Source organism: Pan paniscus, chromosome 6, assembly GCF_029289425.2.
Source record: "Pan paniscus chromosome 6, NHGRI_mPanPan1-v2.0_pri, whole genome shotgun sequence".
NCBI lineage: Eukaryota > Metazoa > Chordata > Mammalia > Primates > Hominidae > Pan > Pan paniscus.
The window spans coordinates 40,436,712-40,447,777 of NC_073255.2; the positions used below are offsets into that span (position 1 = coordinate 40,436,712).

At 43.7% G+C, this 11,066-nt stretch overlaps 1 pseudogene; it reads left to right on the plus strand.

Annotated features, from left to right (window-relative positions):
• The first annotated feature begins 3,527 nt into the window (after positions 1 to 3,527).
• Positions 3,528 to 7,659, plus strand: LOC134730773 (guanine nucleotide-binding protein G(I)/G(S)/G(O) subunit gamma-5-like; annotated as a pseudogene).
• Positions 7,660 to 11,066: the final 3,407 nt, after the last annotated feature.

Sequence of the window (11,066 nt, forward strand, 5' to 3'; positions counted from 1 at the left end):
TCCTGAGCTTCCAGCAGAGGAAGACCAGCCACCACCCCCTCTTCCCAGCCACCATACCTCAGGCTCCTGCCTTCTCCAGCTCAGAAAGTGAGGCCACAGCCCACTCAGTTGCTCAGCCTGAAAGCCTCCAAGTCATCCTTGATTCCCCTCATAGCTCACATGCAATCCATCAGCAAATGCTATTAGCCCCACCTCTGCAATACATCCCAAACCTAACCCCTTCTCATGGTCCCCACTTCTCACACTTGCACCACTGCAATGGCCTCTGGACATATCTGTCTGCCGTTCTGGCCCCCTCCCCCTCCAACCATCCACTCTCACCACAGCTAGAGTGAGCTTTACACAAAAGAATTGGGAGGCCGAGGCGGGTGGATCACTTGAGGTCAGGAGACGGAGGCCATCCTGGCTAACATGGTGAAACCCTGTCTCTACTAAAAATAAAAAAAAATAGCCAAGTATGGTGGCACGTACCTGTAGTCCCAGCCACTTGGGAGGCTGAGGCAGGAGAATCGCTTGAACCTGGAAAGTGGAGGTTGCAGTGAGCTGAGATTGCGCCACTGCATTCCAGCCTGGGCAACAGAGCAAGGCTCCGTCTCAAAAAAAAACAAAAGGAATTATAATTAGCTACCAGGTATATGAAAATATGCTGAATCTCAATGAAGAGCGACACACTTTCAAATTAAAGTAACACTGTCCAATGGAGTAATGGCATATAGGAAACACTCAAGAAATATGTATCGCAGACATGAAAAACTACATGTTCATCTACCAAATGGAGAAAGATTTTTAAACTGAAAATTTCCAGAATTGAAAGGGCCCAAATAATCACAACCTTTTTCACTTCTAGTGAAATTGTGATTTTTTTTTAAGTCTCAAAATATCCTGTAACTTCAAATCTAAAATTTTAACCTAAGGATTTAATTAAGGAAATAAGCAAAATGGTATCTTCTGCATCTTTTCGACAACAGGCTTAGACATCGAGAAATAAAGAAATTAGTGCCTTGTTTGCTCATTTCTTTATCCTTTCTGGCTGCCTTTGGGAGGAGAAGAAGGACATGTGTTTTCTCCCAGGAGGCCTTTGTCCTAGGACACTTGATGTGAATCCTGGCTGCATTTAAAATAATCTAGAAAGTTGAAATACATACCTATTACCAGGCTCTATCCCCAGAGATTCCAATTTCATTTGGCCTACGGTGGGGCCCAGACAGGTTATTTTTTTAAGTCTGTGGGGGATTCTCACAGCAGCCAGGCTGAGAGGGACAGGCCTGGGGGCCCTTCCTCCTGCAGGAAACAGGGCTCCTCCCTTCTCCACATTGTAGGTCTCTGACAGGAGCCTCCCGGAGGTGACCAGACCCTAGATGGACACAGCTGCATGGGAACCTAAAAAAGGCTGGAACCTAAGCCCTCTACCTTGAGAACAGCCATGAGGAGTCCTGTGGCCAGGCCAGCAGTTGACAGGGAATGTCCCTACAATTAGCTTGCTGTGAGCTTACTTAAACAACAGTGCCAAAACATAGGCCGAGTACCTGGGCTCCACCCGCAGTAGTGGAGGTGGTGCCTAAAGAATGCTCATGATCCCAGGCCTCTCCCAGCCATGTTCTTGAGCTCATAAGATTCCAGGTCCCAGATTAATTCAAAGATGATTGATGAAGTCACAAAAGTCACTCATTCACTCAGCAAATATTTATTGAGCATCTACTATGTACCAGGCACTGATCTAAACACTGGAGATACATCAGCAAATAAAAGACCACAGCTACATCACTAGCAGGGAGAGCCATGGATTAAGCACTAAATGTAATCTGCAAGTACAACATACAGTCTCCTAGATGGTGATGGGGACTCGGGTAAATAGAGAAATGTAGGGGTGGGTGTGTGCGGAGGAAAGCCCAGGGAAATAAGAGTAGGTCCTGAACCCTGAGGTGGGAGCCTGCCAGAGGTGTTCAGGAACCAGCAGGAGGGTAGGGTGGCTGGAGAGGAGGGGCTGAGGAGAGGGCATGATTGGGGGTAGGTCAGAGAGGTGCATAGGGGAGCTTTGGCTTTTACTCCACGTGGAATGGAAGCCACTGCGAGGTGTTGAGCACGAGAGGAACCAGATGAGAATATTGCCAAACAGAACTTGGGCCCAGCTACCTGGCACAGCAAAGCCAAACACTGACATCAAGATTTACGGCAAGAAAAAGTGAGGCATTTATTGCAAAGCGCCAAGCAAGGAGAATTGGGCAGCTCATGCTTAAGACCAGAACTCCCCACTGGCTGACAGATAAGGGTTTTTCTAAGGCAGTGATATAGTTTGTATATTTCTCCCTGCCCAAATCTCATGTTGAATTATAATCCCAGGTATTGGAGGTGGGGCCTGGTGGGAGGTGACTGGATTGTAGGGGTAGATTTCTCATGAATGGCTTGGGCCATCCCCTTGGTGCTGAGTGAGCTCTCGCCCTGAGTTCACATGAGATCTGGTTCTTTAATGGTGTGTGGCACCTACCCCCCACCAATCCCTCTCTCTCAATCTCTCTCTCTCTCTCCTGCTTTTGCCATGTGAGGTACCTGGCTCCCTTTCACATTCCACCATGACTGTAAGCTTCCTGAGGCCACCTGAGAAGCCAAGCAGATGCCAGCATCATGCTTCCTGCACAGCCTGCAGAACTGTGAACCAATTAAACCTCTTTTCTTTATAAATTACCAGTCACAGGTATTACTTTATAGCAATGCAAGAACTGCCTAATATATACAGGAAGGCAGAGGTTACAGGCAAAGTCATCAATCAACAAAATGAAGCTATACATTGGCTTGGCCTAAAAAAGGCAGGACATCTTGAAACGGGGTTGGGAGGACTAAAGGTCATAGGTGAATTCAAAGATTTCCTGACTTGTGATTGATTAAGCTTTGTTTAAAAACTTGGGGTCAGTCAAAAGGAATGTTGAGCTCTGGCCTGTGGGCATGACTTCCTCTGGGCACCTCAGGAAGAAATTTAGAATAACTGGCAGGCAGAGTTCAGTCCTTGTTCCCCCTTATCTGAGGTCTACAGGCCAGCAGATGGCATTTTCCATTTGCTGGGGGTCCAGGTTTATAAAAAACAACTCAAAGACATATGTGAAGATGTTACCTTTAGTTTCTATAGGGAACAAAAGAGTTTGTAGCTCTAGCTTCCTTGGCTGTTGTTTAAAATTACTATTGGCCAGGCACAGTGGCTCATGCCTGTAATCCCAACACTTTGGGAGGCCGGGGTGGGCAGGTCACCTGAGGTCGGGAGTTTGAGACCAGCCTGACCAACATGGAGAAACCCTGTCTCTACTAAAAATACAAAATTAGCCAGGCGTGGTGGCGCAACCCTGTAATCCCAGCTACTTGGGAGGCTGAGGCAGGAGAATCTCTTGAACCTGGGAGGCAGAGGTCGTGGTGAGCTGAGATGGTGCCATTGCACTCCAGCCTGGGCAACAAGAGCGAAACTCTGTCTTAAAAAAAAAAAAAAAAAAAAAAAAGCTACTGTTTACCTTTTTTTTTTTTTTTTTTTTTTTTGAGATGGAGTCGCGCTCTGTCGCCCAGGCTGGAGTGCAGTGGTGCAGTCTTGGCTCACTGCAAGCTCCGCCTCCCGGGTTCACGCCATTCTCCTGCCTCAGCCTCCCGAGTAGCTGGGACTACCGGCGCCCGCCACCACTCCCCGCTAATTTTTTTTATTTTTAGTAGAGATGGGGTTTCACCATGTTAGCCAGGATGGTCTCAATCTCCTGACCTCGTGATCCGCCCGCCTCTGCCTCCCAAAGTGCTGGGATTACAGGCGTGAGCCACCGCGCCCGGCCCTACTGTTTACCTTCTTATCAGGTTGCTCGTTTACTTCTCAAGGTGAGGTAGGTGCCTAGAATTAGGAACTAGGATTTTTCTTTATTTCTATGCTTGAGGGCCTCGACAGACCCTCAGAGGGAGCCCTGCTCCATCTCAAGACTGAGCACTAATGGTTTAGTGGAAGTGGGAAAAATCAGGTAGGACGTTATTGAAGTAACCCGAGGGAAGAGAGAACGGGGACTGAGCCCCAAGTGGTGGCAGAGGAATTGCTGAGAAGTGCGCAAGTTTGGATGCATTCTGAGGTCAGAGCCAGCATGCTGTTTTGACAAGTGTCAAGAGGGGTGAGAGATAAACCCTGACTTCAAGGTTTTTGGAGTTTCATGTTTGACATTGGAATTTTCACTGTTTGCAATTCTTTAATACAAACTGGAACATTTCACCAACCCATGAATCAGCCTGGCCCTCGTGTGCACCATGCCTGGCTCCTCCGGCGTCGCCGCTATGAAGAAAGTGGTTCAGCAGCTCCCACTGGAGGCCAGGCTCAACCACACTCACATGCGTAAAAGTTTCCCAGGCAGCTGCAGACTTAAAACAATTCGATCTGCAGAATGCTCAACGTGACCCTCTGCGGACTGGAGTATCTTCAAGTACAAATCCCTCAGACCCCAGAAAGTCTGTTCCTTTTTGCAGTAAAATGAATCTTTCAAAGGTTTCCCAAACCGCTTCTTATGATCCAGTGAATATTCAAGACAGCTAAATTTGAAACCTGTACAAAAGCTTATCCCTGTAACACATGTGCATAATATACAAAATTCTACTTTTGTCTGTCCTTAACGTCTACCTCTCTGAATTTTCATGGATTTCTATTTCACAAGGGTCATTGTTTTATAAACACTGGCAGCAGCATACAATAAAACTTAGTATGAAAGAAAAAAAAAAGAACTGGAACATTTCTTGCATCCTGAATATTCCAGTGCAATTCTTATCTATTAGATTTGGGGCACTTCATTAAGGGATTGCTAAGAATCTCCTCACAGCCCTGAGGAATAATTATAGTCGCCAGCTGTGTGACCAGCAGGAAGGAGACCCTGCTGGAGAGGGGGTGAGGGAGGTGGGAAGGGCTGGATGGAATAAATAGAGATCAAGGAGGAAAGGCACGTCCTAACATTTCCAATGAAGAAACAAGGAAATCACAAACCCAAGTCTTTTTTTTTTTTTTTCTTTTGAGAGAGTCTCACTTTGTTGCCCAGGCTGGAGGGCAGTGGTGCAATCTCAGCTCACTGCAACCTCTGCCTCCTGGATTCAAGCAATTCTCCTGCCTCTGCCTCCCAAGTAGCTGAGATTACAGGCGCCCGCCACCACGCCCAGCTAATTTTTGTATTTTTAGTAGAGATGAGGTTTCCCCATCTTGGCCAGGCTAGTCTCAAACTGCTGACCTCAGGTGATCCACCTGCCTCGGCCTCCCAAAGTGCCAAGTCTTTATTGTAAACCATTACTGGCTGCCTGAATTCTAAAATTCTTAGGACTTAAGAAGCAACAAGCCATGGTTGACTAATCAGTTGAAAAAAAAAAAAAAAAACAGGTCAAGATGGACTCATCCTGAGGCTCAATCCCAGATGCCAGTCTCCTTTCTGTACCCTCAAGTGCACCTGTCTGGCTTGAAAACAAATTCCCTCTATTTGGCCTCAAGCTAAGCTAACAGAGCAAACAATTCCACCCAGGCCTCTGCTTTGTTCCAGGGCTTGCGTTTTACTGGGGCCAGGGCCCTGGAGCCACCCTCAGGGATGAGATTTCTCCTTCTCATGAAGGAAGCAGTGTTGAAAGCAAAGTATTTGATTCCTGTTCTTGAGGCCTAAACATTTAACTGTAAAGTATGTAAACTGTGTTCTGGAATTCTGGCTATGGTATGTATCAAGCTACGAAAACAACATGCCATCTCGTCTCTCCACGTAACACAGAGGTACAGAGAGGCTGAGATAAAGAAACACATAAATAGGTGGTTAGCTGTGATATTAAAATAAGGGAACCACTGGGAGAATTTCTGTGCTGCTGGAAATTAGAGCTGCCATTGTATAAAAGCTGCATACATTTTGACTTGATATCACCATCAGTTAAGCAGTGGTTATAATATTTTGTCCTGGAAATGTATAAAGTTAAGAGACTACTTGTTTTTCCAGGAGACAGCTTTCTGAAAAATGTTAAAGCAGATTTTCATAAATAAATTATTAGGCACACCTCTATTTTTTTCTATAGCAATTATCACTTTTTACCATAATAGATGTACTTATTTACTTATTTTTTGCACTTACTATTTATTGACTCTTTTATATAAATTTACATAATTTACTTATTTGGTGCATTTATTGATTATTGACTCTTTCCCTCTACTACAGTGTGTAGTTCTTTGAGGCAGATGGAGATCAGTGCATGTGGTGGGTGTTGCTGCTGCTGTGGTTGTTGGCCCAGGACACAGCTAAAAACTCAACCCAGGTCTTCCTGGCTCCACCTCTGGAGGTCTATTTTCTCCCCAACTCTAGCCGTGTAGGTGCAGGGCGCCAACCCTAATTCTTTATTACCCTAAAGGTGTTACAGGACTATTTAATTCACAAACAGGGAAGAGATTCTCCCTTTACCAAGCCTCTTCTATTGCAGTTCTCGGTTGCTGTGATGTTCTCCATGCAGACATGCCCTGATCTACTATTTCAACCTTAACATTTCTCAACCACTAAGAAATTTTAGTTTAGTTTTGAATCCCAAGCACCCAGGACACTGGAATAGTGATCATGGAGGAAAGGAAAGTCCTAACCTTTCTAATGAAGGAACAAGAAAACAAAAGCCCAAACCTTTATTGTAAATCATGACAGGGTGCCCAAATCGAACACAAAATGTAATTTTACATTTTATGTAAAATTGGATGCTATTTTTGAATACCACTGGGTGCTTGGAATTCAAATATAAACCAAACCCCTGCATTAATTGCCCATAGAAATTGATCCTGTAATCAATATCCCTCTGAAAATTTACACTACATCTCTAGCTTTATGTTTTGAATCAATCTCACATTGAACTCGCAACCTGACACCAATTTCTGGTGTTTGTCTTTAAGATAAGCAGGCATAGGGCCTATACTACACCAGGTCTCCAGAGTTTTTATTAAAAGTGTCTTATCTTACATGTACTGTAAGTGAACAGGTGCTCACATCCCATAGGGCACTGGGAAAAGGATCCTTGAGTGCAAAATGTCACAGGTTGCACAAATCCCATTGTCATTTCAAGGAGACTCCTCACTACATTCCTAACCAAAAAGCCAAATTGAATTATTATAGAATTCTGGAATAAACCTCCTAATCCTTTCACAAATCTCTGTCCATCTGCTTCCATCTGACCACACTGGTATATGATCCACCCATGTGAAGACTCTTACTCAGACAAATCATTGGAGATTTTTAGTCAGAGTATAATTTATGTGCCAAGTCAAAATATCTATCTGGAAAATATTAGAAAAAGTCAATATAACGAAAAGCTTTCCCTTGTCTCTTTCTTGAAATTCTTCTCTAGCTTAACCCAATTTCCTAAGTCACTTAGAGGCCTTTAAACAAAATGAAATCTTAATGATGTCTCTGCCATGAATAATTAATTGTTGGTGTACAATCTTCTCAACAAAATCCATTCTCATTAGATTAGAGGTTTCCGCAAGATACATGAGTTCATTATGGACATTTTTACATCCTTCTCGTATCTTTCTTTCTTTGTCCATTTTATCTGTGCTGTGATCTGAGATTCCATCACCCTGACAGCCTTCCAAAGAGAAGCAGTGGTCAGGCAATTAAAAACCTTTGAGAAGTGGTAAGGTCTTCCTGCTTCAAAACATGGCAGCGTAACTGGAGAGGAAACAATGAACAGTGAAGGCTTGAACTGACCATGGTGGTTTGGTCTTTCAGCGGGAAAGAGGAGGATCTGGGGAAGACAGGCTTACCTGTCCTCTTAGAAACTTCTACATCCATCAGTCTTCTGTCTCATGAGAAAGCCTTGAAGACCAGAAAGTCCTGGGAAGAAAGGAACATTGCACCAACCGAACCTCTTGTGTTTTCTTTTCAGATGCTGAAATGCAAGGTCATAGACACAATGGAGAAACTTTAGAGGCCATTTCCTGCTCATTGGACAAACAGCTGGCCACTGCCATGAGTTACAGGTCTAGCCACTGTGCTTCTATGAACTTTGTCCCCATCCCCTTCCCAATCCCTCCTTTTCATTCTTCCCTCCTCCATCCTCACATACAAATGTGTTCAATTGTTCCAACTGTATTGCTGAACCAAGTCAGATTTATTAAATCTATGTTTGAATTTAAAAGCCTAATCTGGAAGAAGAAAAGAATCTCATATACAACTTCAAGCACGTTTGAATTTTTCCTCCTAGACATAAAGTATATACACTGGATTATGCCTAAATTACTGTATTTTAAAGTAATGATTCAAAGAACAGTTAGGCATAGGACAGGCTTTGCAGATGTCAGGCACAGAGTTCTTTGTTTCATACATTTTTTACATAGCTATAATCAGCCAAGAGACACAATCCTGTATCCTGTTCTTGTTCATCTGTCATGTGCATTTTTGAGGTTATAACATTGTTTCTACAAACATCAATTAGAAATATTGCATGGCACTCCATCGAGTCGATACACTCTATTTCAATAAACCATGGTCTTTTCCTTCCATTTTTTAACTACTGTTAATAATGGTGCAATAAGCATCCTTATGTAAAAAGCTTTTCTGATATTTAGGATTATTTCCTTAGATTCAGCTCTTCAAAGTGGAACTGCTGGATAAAGGAGAATACTTAGGTTTTTGAGATATGCTGTGAAATAGCTTTTCCAAAACACTGTTCGACTTTATGTTCCCACATATACTGTCAGCTGGACCAAAGTGAAAAAGATCAATGAACTTGCAATTTCAGGTGGTCACAATGTACATAAGAGACTGACTTTAAATATTTATTATGAAATATACAGTACATACAGAAAAGTATATAAAAATTATGTGGTTTAAAGAATAATAATGGCCGGGCACAGTGGTTCACACCTGTAATCCCAGCACTTTGGGAGGCCCAGGGTAGGCAGATCACCTGAGGTCAGGTGTTCAAGACCAGCCTGGCCAACTTGGAGAAACCCCGTGTCTACTAAAAATGCAAAAATAAGCCGGGCGTGTTGACACATGCCTGTAATCTCAGCTACTCAGGAGGCTGAGACAGGATAATCACTTGAACCCAGAAGGCAGAGGTTGCAGTGAGCCAAGATTGTGCCACTGCACTTCAGCCTGGGTGACAGGGCGAGACTTTGTCTCAAAATAATAATAATAATAATAATAAAATTAACACCCATGTACCCACTATCCAGTTTAAGAAATAGAATATTATGACCACATTAGCAGCCCCTCTTGTGCCTGCATTAGTGTATCACAGCAGCTACAGACAGATCTCAAAATGTCATTGATGTAAAACACACGCACGCATACATTGATGTCCCTCTCACATCACGGTCCATGCAGGCTCAGGAGCTGTCCTTGCCACCTCCAACAGTAATTTAAGACCCTGGCTCTGGCCCCATTGAAACACAAGCTCTGGAACAAATTTAGGACTGTTAAGAGTCTTAACAGTAATTTAAGACTCATCATTTCACCACCTTGGAATTTTTGCTTTTAGTTAAGTAGAATAAATAAGAGAGGACACAGAGAACTTACATCTGCTTTTAACTGCCTTTCTCAAGGAGTGACACATCTCTGCCTTCTTTGGTAAGAGCTGCCACATGGCCTCGACTTAACTCTAAAGGCGGTTGGAAATGTGGCCTCCTTTATGTCTGAACAATACTGTCCATCACACATTGCCTCTGCCACAGTGTCCTTATCCCCGACAGATAACCCCTTCCTGCCTTCTGTGTTAGTCACTCCCTTGCTTTTCTTTAAATAGTGTTGTAAAAATTGCCTAGGAAGCACAAGTCTGTGTAAGAGAAGGAAAATATCAACGCTATTCTACAAGGGTTCCCAACAGAAGAGAATGTGGAAAAATGGGCATCACAGGCTGGCTTCCGCTTCCCTGAGAATCTATGAGAGCCCTTTCTAGGGATGTCTGCAGGCAAGGTTATGGCTGAGTCATGGAAACCATAAATTAACACATCTGGGGCATCAGACAGAACTATAATTTGAACCACCTACTAGACACCTGTCAGAAAGAGCTTCGGAGGGAGGAGGCTGCTCTGCATTTTCTTCTAAATTCACAGCGCTCCTCTGTCAGCCCTCAGGAGGAGTTCAGAGCTAACCCAAGCATCAAGGGGAGAGCAGTAGCTTTAATAGCACTGAGCCAAGAGAAGAAACAGGACCAGCCTCCCCCAGGCATTCTTCCTCGGGTCTCACAGACAGTACTAAGACAGCAGGGATCTTGCGATGATGGCCCTCAACTCACAGAGGCTGCCTTCCAGCTCCACTGTTGGCCACCAGCCTGGGAGCTCCCTTCATCATCAGCCTATGGGTTTCCTTCACCTCTCTCCTGCTTTGAATCTCCAGATTCCAGTGCCCCCAGCTCTTTATTCCTTGGTTTACTCTTTATCATTTGTTATTCTTTGAACATAGGGAGCTTTCATTATTTTAAAGTTGTAACTCATAACTCCAATGTCTGGAGTCCTGACGGCCTTTTCTATTGTCATTCTTTCTGCCGGAAACATACCGTCCAGCAGCTTCTTAAGAAATGGTGAGTGACAGGTACGTTTTTTGAGAAAATACATATGCATTTTTGAGTTTGCAACATATTTTTTACAACCATCATAGAATGGCAGCATGACATTCCATTGAGTGTACTATGGTTTGGCTGTGTCCCCACCCAAATCTCATCTTGGATTGTAATCCCATAATCCCCATGTGTTGTGGGAGGGACCCAGTGGGAAGTAATTGAATCATGGGGTGGTTTCCCCATGCTGTTCTCATGATAGTGAGTTCTCACGAGATCTGATGGTTTTATAAGTGTCTGGCATTTTCCCTGCTGGCTCTCATTGTCTCTCCTGCTGCCCTGTGAAGAGGTGCCTTCCACCATGATTGTAAGTTTCCTGAGGCCTCCCCAGGCATGCAGAACTGTGAGTCAATTAAATCTCTTTTCTTTATAAATTACCCGGTCTCGGGTATTTCCTTGTAGCAATCTGAAAATGGACTAATACAGAGTGGATACATCCTATTTCACCATACCATGCCCTTTTTAAAGATACTTTATATTGTTTTTCATTTTTCACTACTATTAGTAAA